The sequence below is a fragment of the Equus przewalskii genome, chromosome 15 (assembly GCF_037783145.1).
Source record: "Equus przewalskii isolate Varuska chromosome 15, EquPr2, whole genome shotgun sequence".
Classification (NCBI taxonomy): Eukaryota; Metazoa; Chordata; class Mammalia; order Perissodactyla; family Equidae; genus Equus; species Equus przewalskii.
Genome location: NC_091845.1, coordinates 7338817 through 7351504, shown reverse-complemented (window position 1 = coordinate 7351504; position 12688 = coordinate 7338817). Strand labels below are relative to the sequence as shown.

General features: G+C 50.9%; 1 protein-coding gene across 5 annotated transcripts in view; it reads left to right on the top strand.

Annotated features, from left to right (window-relative positions):
- Positions 1-6547: 6547 nt before the first annotated feature.
- The window catches only part of HRH1 (histamine receptor H1), a 97603-nt gene continuing 91462 nt past the window's right edge, over positions 6548-12688 (top strand). For 2 of the 5 annotated variants that reach the window (XM_070574750.1, XM_070574743.1), the window contains exons 1-2: positions 6572-6748; positions 10697-10847. The gene's annotated coding sequence lies outside the window, so the exon portion shown is untranslated. Of the gene's footprint in view, positions 6749-10528; positions 10848-12688 lie in introns of those variants that run through there. The other 3 variants (XM_070574747.1, XM_070574748.1, XM_070574745.1) reach the window with 3 other exon arrangements.

Below are 12688 nucleotides of genomic sequence, written 5' to 3'. Positions count from 1 at the left end.
AGCTCAGGGAGCGCGCTGCGCAGCCTCTCAAAGCCGTCAGACAGACGCAGGAGCCACATACAGGATGGGACGGTTCCTCCTGCTCTGCCTGGTGCCTTCTGAACGCTCCTGACTAGCATCGGCCCCCACAGTCCTGTAGGGTCGTCTCAGTGGACAGGCCTAACGCCACCTGGGGCTCGGGCTCAGGACTGACTTGGCCAAGGTCATATAGTCAGTGGGTGGCCGGGCTGGGAAGCCACTCCACACTGACTTATGCATTCACTCAGAATATTTACTGGGCACCTGCTGTGTGCTGGACAGAATGCCAGTCATGGAGGCGAGTATTGGGGGAACCCTCAGAAAACTCACTAAGATCTCCTGACCCCACTGCATAAGGCTACTTGTACTTTTCATGGGAAGTAAAAGCAATCAACAGTCACCAAAGACAATTTTGTGAGACCTACTAGGGTCCAAGTACTGCTCTAAGAATTTGAGATACTGTAGTAGAAAAAAGAAAAAGGCAGAGCTCATATTTCAGTGAGAGGCAGGGCCACTGTGTTGTATAATTCCAGGAGGTAACGTTGCCCTCTCACATTATAGTCTATAGAAATTATGACCTCTGGAACTGTGCAGTGCACAGCCTATGCAACAGAACACAGCTGTCCCAGTTGGGGGAGACAGATAATAAACAAGATAGGTAAGTACAATATGTACCGTGATAGATGGCGAGAAATGCTGAGGAGCACAAAGTACAGAATACAGAGAGGGTGTGGGTGTGGGGAGGGTGCAATTTTAGGTTGGGTGGCCAGAGACAAGCTGACTTCCTCAGTCAGCATCCTAACAGGGAACAGCTGGCACACTGGAGTGTGTCACCAGAGGAGAGTTAGCGGAGGGACTATTTACAACAATGTGGGAAGGATGGAGGGAAACTACAAGGATAGCGGGGTGTGGCCGCTATCACCCCATGGCTGGAAGAGGAGGAGACATGACTGAAGACCGAGAGAGAGAAGGCTGTGTGGAGAAGCCACCTGACAGGGCCACAGCCAGCATGCACCAGTCACCCGGGAAGGGAGCCCAGGAATTAACAACCGACCTCGCTCCTCTCCTACCACAGCCAGCCTTCTCATGGTGCCCTCCATGGGCCAAACCAAGCGGAAGCCGAGGGTGAAGGAGTCTGTTCATTTGGTCCCTGCAGCCAGCACCTGGGGGACAGGGTGGAAATAGGTGTTGAGTGGATCCAGGCATGCAAACAAAAGACGCTCGTACAGAGCAGAGACGTGAAGGAGAGAAGGTCAAGCGGACATCTGGAGAGGAATACTCCAGGCAGAGGGAAGAGCATGGGCAAAGGTCCTGGCGTGGGAGGGTGCCAACAGCAGACAGTCCTCTGCAGGTGTGGCAGAGGGAGAGAGGAGGGGATGAAATCAGGGGGTAATAGGAATGCCAGGCCAATAGGCCAGGCTCTTGAAGGAGATGAGAAGCCCCGGGAGGGCACAGAGCAGAGGAGGGGTCTGCACTGGCTTACGTTTTGACAGGCTCCCTCTGGCTCAGGGCAGACACCAGGCAGTAGTGGGGCCAGAGATGGAGACAGGGGTGGGGGGGGGATGGGGGTCGGGGGCAGGGAGAAGGCTATGCATCGGCCCAGGCGAGAGACGGTGGGGCTGGGACAAGAGTGACAGGAGCCAGATGGTGACATGCGGTGGGTCAGATAGCGATTCCATCTTGAAGGTAGAGCACCTGGAGTTTCTGATGGATTGGTTGGGGTGTGGGAGAAAAAGAACTTGTTAATCTTGTCTGTTGTCCTTCAGCAACTTCGTTATGGCCGATGTGTGCCCCTTCTAAGATGTAGCTCGCTTGTCGTGCGTGGGGAAGGAGGGTCTGTAACGTCTGCAGATGTCCTGTGCAGCCTCTTGGGGATTATTGTTGGTGGGCAGGGGATGGAGCATAATGACAGTGTTATTGTTCTGCTTAAGAGCAGTGTCTTTGTCTCTTAGAGTTTACAGCCTGAAATATTTGCAGATGAGATAATAAGCAGGCCGAGATTTACTGCATAATAATGCAGGAGCGGGCGAGGCCAGAGAGGAAACCATCAGCCATAAATTGGGAGTCGTTCAAGTTGGATGATGGTGCCTGGCTGTTGACTGCACTACACTATCTATTTTTAAGTAATTTTAATTTTTCCAAAATAAAAGTTTAAAAAAAAAAATCCGTTTGTGGATCCTTGTGAGAGAACTGTTTTGTATCTCGACCGTGGTGATGGTGATGTGCGTCTACACACGGGATAAATTCGCAAAAGATACACACACACACACACACACACACGAGTGCATGTAAAACTGGAGACACCTGCTTAAGGTCAGCGGGTTCTACCAATCAGTGTCCCAGCTGTGATACTGTGCTATAGTTACGAAAGATGTCACCATCGCCTCTCCAGAGTATTCCTTACAACTGCCTGTGAATTTACAATGATCTCAAATAAAATTTTTTTAAAGTCCCTATAAAAGATTACAGGAGAAAATAACAAGTGTGGCGAGGATGGGGAGAAATTGGACCTCCTGTGCATTGCTGGTGGGAATGTGAAATGGTGCAGACGCTGTGGAAAACAGTGTGACAGTTCCTCAAAATTAAACATAGGGGGCTGGCCCCGTGGCCTAGTGGTTAAGTCTGCGTGCTCCGCTTTGGAGGCCCAGGGTTTCACCAGTTCAGATCCTGGGCATGGACATGGCACCGCTCATCAGGCCATGCTGAGGCGGTGTCCCACATAACACAACTAGAAGGATCCACAACTAAAATATACAACTATGTACTGGGGGGCTTTGGGAGAAAAAGGAAAAATAAAATCTAAAAAAAAAAAAAAATTAAACAGAATTACCATGTGATCCAGCGATTTCACTTCCGGCTGTATATGCCAATGAATTGAAAGCAGGAACTCGAACAGGTATTTGTACCCCCAGGCTCACAGCAGCTGCAGTAACAGCAGCCAAAAGGTGGAAACAATCCGACCATCCACTGATGGATGAGTAGATAAACAAAATGTGGTAAATTCATACAATGGAATATTATTCAGCCTTAAAAAGGAAAGAAATTCTGACACACGCTACAACATGGGTGAACCTTGAGGACACTACGCTGAGTGAAACAAGCCAGTCACAAAGGACAGACACTGAATGATTCCGCTTATACGAGGTCCCTAGATAGTCAGAGTCACAGAGACAAGGAGTAGAGTGGGGGTTGCTAGGGGCTGGGGGAGGGGAATTAGTGTCAAAGGGGAACAGAGCCCGTTTGGGAAGACGGAAAATTCTGGAGATGGGTGGTGGTGATGGTTGCACAACAATGTGAATATACTTACTGCCACTGAACTGTACACTTTAAAAGTGGTTAAAATGGTCAATTTTATGTTATATATATTTACAACAATTAAACAGATTTGTGGAAAGCAGGTCCATTGATGTCTCAAAAGATGTAAAAATCCCATACAACTGGATGTTGCCAGTTCCCTTATTTTCCGTCCAGAGTGGCATAATAAAAGGCAGACGGCAGGCCACTGACACCTCTCCAGGGGCCCTCGAGCGCCATGAAAAGAATCCCAGCAGCGCTCTTTCAGACCATGGTGACATCCCGGATACGGGAGTCCCTGAGACAGCGGGAAATCCATCACCAAATGATCAACCGACACCCGCGGTGACAGCCATGCAGGAGGGATCACAGCTTCTGATAACACACATGGGGCCTGAGCAGCTAGTTCTCTCCTACGCATCCTTCAGATCTCAGCTCCAACGGCCCTTCCTCAAGGAGGTCTTTCCGATTCCCTGGACCCCGTCGAGCTTCTCTGTTCCAGGATCTCCCTTTACCCCAGTTTGCCCAGGATATCCCAGTTTATGCCAACTGACCAGGTGTAATTATTAACAGCATCCACTTTCACTCTCAAAAGGGTCCAGGTTTGAGGTAAATCATATGGTCACCTGCTATAGACCCTTCCAGCATCTCTTACTTACAGGTAATTCATCCTGTAACGTCTTTCTCCCCACCTGTGGCATAAAAGCTCCCAGAGGGCAGGGACGTGCCTGGCACAGAGTTTGATGCTTCAGACGAGCTCAATAAATATTGGTTGCATGAATGAATATTTCTATTATTTTGTAAGAGTCTATGGTGTCCGTGGAGTTGCCCCTTTAACATTCCCTCTTGGGAAGGGTGTAGTTGGCTGACAGCCTCCAGCTGCTGCCCAGGCTGCTCCCAGACAGTGACGGAGCAAGGGGAGGTACCAAAGCTGGGCCTTCCTTTCCCAAAAGGGGCTCCTCTAATGGCCCGTCTTTGCTCTGCGGCTCCCCGTGGGCCTGGCCAAGACTTTCTCCACACGGCGGTGCACTGGGAGGCTCCTTCCACCCAGGGCTCTTCCTTCCCCCTCTCCCTTCAGGGGTGTCTGGCCTGCCCTGTGATCTGGGGGTCTCCCCTTTCTTCCTCACAAGGAGCTCCCCCAACAAATTCCCTGCACGCCTGTTGTCTTGGCGTCTGCTCCTTGGAGGACCTGAGCTGGTATTCCACTGTGTAGAACCTGGGTCTGATTCTCTTGTTCCCACCAAGACTCCCACCCTCCCTCTGCACGGAGGCGAGCCGCTGCCCCGTCCGCTCCCCCATCGTGCAGTGGGCAGCTGGAGATGCAATCTCAGGCCAGTTCTCCTGTACTTTCGCGGGTTTTTCTTTGCCATTTCTTCATTTACTCTTGCCCCGTTAGCTCAGGAAGACATCTTTCAATCTCTCCTTCCTTCCCTCTGAGAGTTTCTCTTCAACTTTTACTTCTTGTAACTCCCCCTCCAAAAATTCACCGTATGAACACGAGTTTTGCCCACGACACAAGCTAAAATCAAAAATAGTAAGAAGAGTAAGATAACAAGAAACATACAACTTGTGAAGCCCTTGAAAGATGTTGTCATCAGCATCTTCACCAGTGTCTCACCTCCTCTAACTAAATCTGCTTTTCTCCAGCTGCAATATTCAGGGTGAATTACATAGACAAGGAGCATTGATTAAATGGCTCTGCCTCTAGTGGTACATAAGCCTGGCTGCACATTAGAATCCTCCAGAAGCTTCTTAAAAACAGCAATGCCCAGGGGCTGGCCCCGTGGCCGAGTGGTTGAGTTCGCGCGCTCCGCTGCAGGCGGCCCAATGTTTCGTTAGTTCGAATCCTGGGCGCGGACATGGCACTGCTCATCAGACCACGCTGAGGCGGCGTCCCACATGCCACAACTAGAAGAACCCACAACGAAGAATACACAACTATGTACTGGGGGGCTTTGGGGAGAAAAAGGAAAAAATAAAATCTTTAAAAAAAAAAAAAAAAAAAACAGCAATGCCCAGGCCCCACCGCCAAACAGTTAAAACGTGGATGCTCAGGCCCCACTCCAAGAGGTTCAGATTTAATTGCTCTTAGAGGGGACCCAGGCACCAGGTGCCCGGGGAACTAGGCTGTGCAGCCAGAGTTAAGAACCATCGATTCAAGACGTTTCCCCCGTGCGTTTGCTGATGCTGTCAGGTGAGTACTACTATCTCATTTTGCAGATGAGGAAACTGGGGCTCAGGGACCTAGAGGGAAGAAGAACCCAGATGTCTCAGGTCTGTGCCCTGTGCTGGGCAGGGCCAGCCAAAAGCAGCGACAGAGGAGGAGAGTGCCCAGAGTAACTTCCGTCTCTCCCTCCCCAGCCCACCTCCACCCCAGCAATTCACCAGCTGTCGCTTACGGTGCCGTTCTTTTTTTTTTTTTTTTTTTTTAAGACTGGCACCTGAGCTAACATCTATTTCCAATTTGTTTTTTCTTCTTCTTCTCCCCAAAGTACCCCAGCACATAGTTGTATATTCTAGTTGTGAGTGCCTCTGGTTGTGGCATGTGGGACACCGCCTCAGCATGGCCTGATGAGCGGTGCCAGGTCCGCGCCCAGGATCCAAACCGGCGAAACCCTGAGCCACACGAAGCGGAGTGCCTGAACCTAACCACTCGGCCACGGGATGGCCCCTACGGTGCCATTCTTGACATTAAGACTTCAGGCTGGGGCCGCCGCGTGGCCGAGGGGCTGAGTTCGCGAGCTCCACTTCAGCAGCCCAGGGTTTCACTGGTTTGGATCCTGGGTGTGAACCTAGCACCACTCATAGGGCCATGCTGAGGCGGCGTCCCACACGCCACAACCAGAGGCACTCACAACTAGAATATACAACTACATCCTAGGGTGCTTTGCAGAGAGGAAAAAGAAGAAGAAGAAAAAAGAAGACTGGCAACAGATGTTAGCTCAGGTGCCAATGTTAAAAAACAAAAGAAGCAAGCCGCTCCCTGGTGAGGCTGGGAGTGAGGACACGACAGTGGCAGCATAGGTCAGACCACTCAGACGCTTAGAGCTGCTCAAGGAAAGAAGGCAGGGGAAATCCCCAGAACAGTAAAAATAAAAACATGAAATGGCAGAAACATTTAAAAGAAAAAAAAACAGACTTCAGGCCCTGTTTTGTTTTGTTGTTCCTCATGCGAACATCCTGGAACGGTTATTTATTCACTTACAACTACCTCAGGGGTCAAAGTCTTATCGTCATGGATTTGACTGTCAGGCCCAGCGCAGTGCTTGGCAGAAAGCAAATGCTTCAGCAATGTTTTTTGACGGGTCTCTGGGATATACGTTGGATGGGACGAATGCACAGACAGACGGACAGACATGAATGCATGGCGATAAGCAGATAAATGGATACAGATGAATGGATGGGCAGTCAAGAGGATGGACGGAGGGTTAGACAGGTGAGTGAATGCAAGAATGAACTTGTCTACACCCTGCCTTGTGTCACAGAGGATTTGAGATACTTAAAAGGATTCAAGCTACTTATAGGAAAATTAAAAAATAAAATTTTAGCACCCTCTCGGTAGCCGGCTCCACTCTAGGCATTAGAATACATCTGTGAACAAGAGACAAAGACTTTTTGCCCTGGTGAACCTTACATTTTAACAACATGAGGCAGCCAATAAACATAGTAAATGAGTAAATTATAGAGTAGGTTAGAAGGTTAAGAACTACTGACAAGAGGAAAGAGCAGGGCCAGGGAGGTTGGGAAAGCCAGAGAGACAGGGCAGGAGGCAATTCTCGGGGAGGTGAGGGAAGGCCTTGCAAAGAACCTCCAGCAGAGACTGGAAGGCTGCGAGGGCGGGAGCCTGGCAGAGATCTAAGGGGAGAGCATTCCAGGTGGGGGAAGGGGCTTGTGCAAAGGCTTGGGGTGGGAGTGTGCCCGCTGTGTGTGAAGGATAAAATCAGAGGCTAAGCAGCTGGAGCAGAGTGAGGGAAAGGGAGAGGAGGAGGGGTCAGGGGTCACGGGGCGGCCAGCTCACATGGGGCCTTAGGTGACGGTGAGAACTGTGACTTTCTTGCCGAGTAACATGGGAGCTGTCGGACGGTATTGAGCAGAGGAGGGACACGATCTGGCTTAGATTTTAAAAGGACCCCTCTGGCCACTCTGTTGTAAATCAGTTGGCAATAGGAGGTTAGGGCAGAAGCAGAAAGAGCAATGAGAAGTCATCCAGCTAAGAGGGGACGGTGGCTGACACCAGGGCAGTGGCACTTAGAGAAACGAGAGATGGTCAGAGTCTACACATCTTCTGAAGGGAGATGCAGCAGAATTTCATGGTGGATTGGATAAGGGCGTGAGAGACAGAGAGGAGTCGAGTCTGATGCTGGGACTCTTAGCCTGAGTAACTGCAAGATAGGAGTTACCATCAGCCTAAACAGGGAACGCCAGGGTCAGGTCAAGGTTTGGGAGGTTGGCAATTCGGAGTTCAGGTTTGGACACGAGCGGTCTGGATGGGCCCTGATATCCAATGGAGATGTCAATAGCAGTCGATATTAGTTGGAATTCAGGAGCGATCTAGGCTGGAGATATAAATGTGGAGTCACTTACATACAAATGATATTTAAAGCAATGAGATGGGGTGAGATTACCAAGAGAGTGATACAGAAGAAGAGAAGAGGATCAAGAACGGAGCCCAGGTCATCCCAACATTAAGAGGTTGGGGAGAGAAGAGAACCAGTGAAGGAGAATGAGAAGGAGAGACCAGCGAGGAGGGGGCAGGCTAAGACGGCACAGGGTCCCAAAAATCAAGAGAAGAAGGGGGCAGTCAATTGTGCCAAGCCAAGGAAGACAAGGACTGAGAATTGACCATGGATTCTGCCTGTGCTGGCTGTTGGCAACCTTGACAAAGGGGGCGTCTGTGGAGCAGCAGCCTTGAAAGCCCGACTGGAACGGGTCTAAGACAAATGGGAGGGAGGAATTGGAGAGACTGAGGATGGACAGCTCTTGCGAGGAGATTTGCTGCAAGGGGAGTGTGGGAAGTTGTTGCTCAGCGGCCTCCAGTGAACTTGCCTCCTGGTACCCAAGTCCTTCCCCTGAATCTAGGCTATCCTTATGATCCACTTTAACCAACAGAATGCAGCAGAAGCCACATTGTACCAGTTCCAGGCTGAAGACTTAAGAAGGTCCCGCAGCTTTCGCACCCTTGGAAGCCAGGCACCACGCTGCAAGAAGTGCAAGCCACTTGGAGAGGTGGCGTGGAGGAAAGAATGGAGGCCCTTAGCTCAACAGCCAGCACCAAGCACCAGCCTTGGGACACCCTAGCCCAGTGGAGCCCCTGGAAGGATATGGCCCCAACTGATACCACACAAGCAGAATAGCCACCCAGCTGAGCCCCATCAACCCACCCACTTGGAGAGAGAACACAATGGTTGTTTGATTTGGATTGTCACACAGCAACAACTAACTAAAAGAGGAAGACGCGAATGCGTAGCTAGAGCGGGAAGAGGGGTCAGGAAGATTTTTGTTATTGTTGCTGTTGTTTTAAAGATGGGAGAAATAATGGCTTATTTGTATGCTGATGACAATGATCCAGGGGAGGTTAAAAGTGACGCTGTGGGAAAAGAGGGCGAATTGCTGGAGAGATCTCCTTTGAGCAGATGAAGGGTGATGGGGTCCAGTGCACAACACAGATGCCTAAGTGTGTGGTCAGCTCACCTGTGGTAACAGGTAGGAAGGCTGAGTCCGTGAGTGGCGATGTCAGCAGGAGGGTCGTGCGTGGTGGATCTGTGGACTTTCCCACTGCTTCGATTGTCTCATTGAATGGGAAGCAGAGAGAGGACGGGAGGAGGCGTTAAGGGTTTAGGGGAGCAGAGGAGTGAAATGGTCCAGCAGCACTGGAGAGGGCAGGAGGGGAGGTAGAGTCTGATTGCTGCCAGAACTGAGGGCTCTCCTCACATCCAAGGTCAGGAGTTTTAAAGTGAGCCCAGTGGGGGAGGTTGTGAGCTTTTCTCAGCCACAATCAGCTGCAGCTGTGTGGGGGCGGGGGCAGGGCTGGCTGAGAGTGGACAGGACCGGAGCTGTGGCTTTGTGGATTTGCCCAGCAGTCGTGGGAAGCATAAATAATAAATGAAGGAACAAAGACCTGAGGAAATGTAACTCTGATTTACAGCTCAAGACCGGGTGCAAAATTAGAAAGCAGACCATGGAGGGGGAGGGAGGGAGGAAGGAAAGAGAGAAAGAGAAGAAAAGAAAGAAGGAGATATGGCCGTGTTTTAGATTGGTATTACTAGGCAAATTGCACTTAAGTGCTAATGAGTCTCAGATCCTGTGCAGAGAACAGGTTTTGATGGAAGGGTGGGCAGGGAGTCAGGAGGGTGCCCAGAGTCCGATACACCTGCCCCCAGCACCCCCTCCATCCCCACCCCACCCAGCAGGCTGGGTATTCTGGGAAGGCAAGGTGTGCCGGCCACACACAGCCCTCACCTCAGTGACCCTCTGGCCACAGGCACACCTCCGGGTTCTGGGAAGAGAACCAGACCTGGTCAGGAGGTGGGACCGCTGGCACTCCCACAGCTTTCTGCCTGCGTCCTTGGAGCAGTCAGCCGCTCCCTGCTTCTCAGCAGAATCACATGTGAAATACAGACGACAGGGCCTAGCCCAAGCCGGCAGGGAAGATCCAGAGACCCTTGTTGTCAGCAAATTCCCCTGGCGATCCTAAGACACAGTCAAGGTTGGAAACTACTGACTTGTCTCTTTGAGCCTCAGTTTCCCCATCTGTTATAAAAGTGAACGCAAAAGTCTAGATGTGCTTCTCAAGCACAGGTTTGCTTTGAGCCCCATGAAAGCCAGGAGGGTGTCATCATTTCCATTTTTGAGGTGACAGCAATGCAGGTTTGTAGAGGCCAAGGGCTGAAGGTGGGGGCCGCAGGGTCTCTGCTGGCCTCTCTGGCACTTGGGTTAGGGGACTGTAGGAGGCTCCGAGTGGGCCAGTGTAAGCGGCCCCACCCCCGGGCTGACTCAGGCTCTCACACGCCCAGGAGACTCTGGGTGACTCAGACGAGGACCAGGCGGGCCCGCGTGTCCACACGTGTCCAAGCGTGTCACCGCACACGTGTGAGCGAGGTTCCCTCCCCTCACGTCGTCCTTCCTTGCCCTTCCCCACACAAACCCCCCCGGCTCCTCCCCCACCAGTTGCCGCCTAACCTGTGACCCGTTCTGGAACTCCCACTGCCATTTCTTTACTAGCCCCTATTTCAGAGCGAATGATTTCTGCCCAGCGTGGGGGCGGGTGAGCCGGGAAACTGGGAGAAGCTTCAGTGGGGCTGAGTCACTTTAAGAAGGAGGGTGGAGAGAACGGTGGGAGCAAGAAGCACTCAGGCAGGCCTGGCACCTCCTCTCTTGACAACAGCCACTGAGAAGTTGTCCACAAGGGGAGCCCCACGATGGGATTTCCACTTAAGAAAAGTCACTCCGCTCGTGTGCTGACGCAGGGGAGAACCGACTGGAAGAAGCAAGCCGTAAGGTCTGCAGACAATTGTGAAGCTATTGAAATCATTCAGGTAACCGTGGCCTAAACGGGAGGGCGTGCGGGGTGACCGGCTGTGGTGGCTGATTGGATGGTGGCCTGAGAGGGGCGGAGTGAAGGCCTCGCCTGAGTTTTGGGCTTGAGAGTCTGGGTGATTGTAGGTATCCTTCATGAAATGGGGAACGCGAGAGGGAGGGGCCATGTTATCTTCAGTTTATACCCTGAGTGCCTGGCCGTGGAGAACCCACCGTAAAGAGATGGAGACGCTACCACGTCCTCTCCGGCGAGCCCTCTGAGAGACTGTTTCTGTTTTCACAGTGAGAGAGTGTCCGGTGCTCCGGCTGAGGGGTTAAGGTCCCTATCAGCCCCAAAGAAGCCCTGGTGTAAATTAGAAAAAGGGGACCCCAGGGAAGGGGAGAAAATATTTGCAAATCCTATATCTGATATGGATCCAGTATCTAGAATATATAAAGAATTCTTACAAATCAACAATAAAAAGGCAGACAACCCAACTAAAAAATGGGCAAAGGATCCAAAGAGACATTTCTCCAAAGAAGATATACAAATAGCCAATAAACTCATAAAAAGATGCTCGACATCATTAGTCACTAGGGAAACGCAAATAAAAATCACAGTGAGATGCCACTTCACACCCGCTAGGATGGCTGTAATAAAAGAAAAGAAACAGACAAGTGTTGGCAAGGATGGAGAGACTCTGGGACCCTGGAACATTGCCCAAGAGAGGTAAAGTGGTGTAGCCGTTCTGGAAATCGGGTTGGTGGTTCCTCAAAAAGTTAAAACAGAATTACCATATAATTCAGCAATTCCATTCCCAGGTATATAAGCAAGAGAATAAAAGGCATAGATTCACACAAAAACTTGTACGAGAATGTTCACAGCAGATTACCCATAACAGCCAAAGGGAGGAAACCCAAGTGTCCATCAACTAATGAATGGATATGCCAGTTAAGGACTGTGCGTTCACTGGATAGTACTCAGCCATAAGAAGGAACGGAATCCTGGCACAGGCTACAACACGGGTAAACCTGAAAACAGTATGCTAAGTGAAAGAAGGCAGTCCCGTTAGGTACATACTGCAGAGCTGATTCCGTTTATGTGACAGTGCAGAATAGGGACATCTATAGAGACAGAAAGTAGACTAGTGGTTGTCAGGAAATGGGGGAAGAGGGAACTGGGAGATAGAGTTGTTTTCTTGGAGTGATGGAAAAGTTCTGGAAATGGATAGCGGTGATGGTTGAACAAAATTGTGAATAAACTACAACCACCCAAGAGGAAAAATTAGCCCCTCTTCCTATTTTAGGCGCAGTGGTTGACTTTGGCCCCAGGGCCAAGATCTCTCACTCCACACAACCCAGCCACAGTTCCACCTCTCGGATTCCTTAAGCCAGGCCTCGTCCACACCCAGAACTTGCTCATTCTTTCCACTCCAGCTACGATTCCTTTTTGCCCTCACACACCCCTGGCAGCCTCCTGGGGACTCACTCTGCCCCGTCTCAGACTCTCCCATGCCCCAGCCTCTCCACCAAGCCACCTCCCCATTTAAAAACTCTGCTCCCCTCTTCCGGGAACCTCCCTCAGAGGAACCCCACTGGCCTCCCATCATCCCTGTGCACCTGTCAAAACACCCAATTGCCAGGTTTTCACCTGGGCTCTGACACTTAAAGGCTGTGTGACTCAGAGAATTACCTAACTTCTCTGGGCCTCGGCGTCTCCATCTGTAAAATGTACAACGTCATGTGTCTTAGCCTGCTTGGGCTGCCATGAAATACCTGAGACTGGGTGGCTTAAAGAACAGAAATTTATCTTCTCACAGTTCTGGAGGCGGGAAGCCCGAGATCAGGGTGGCAGCAGGGT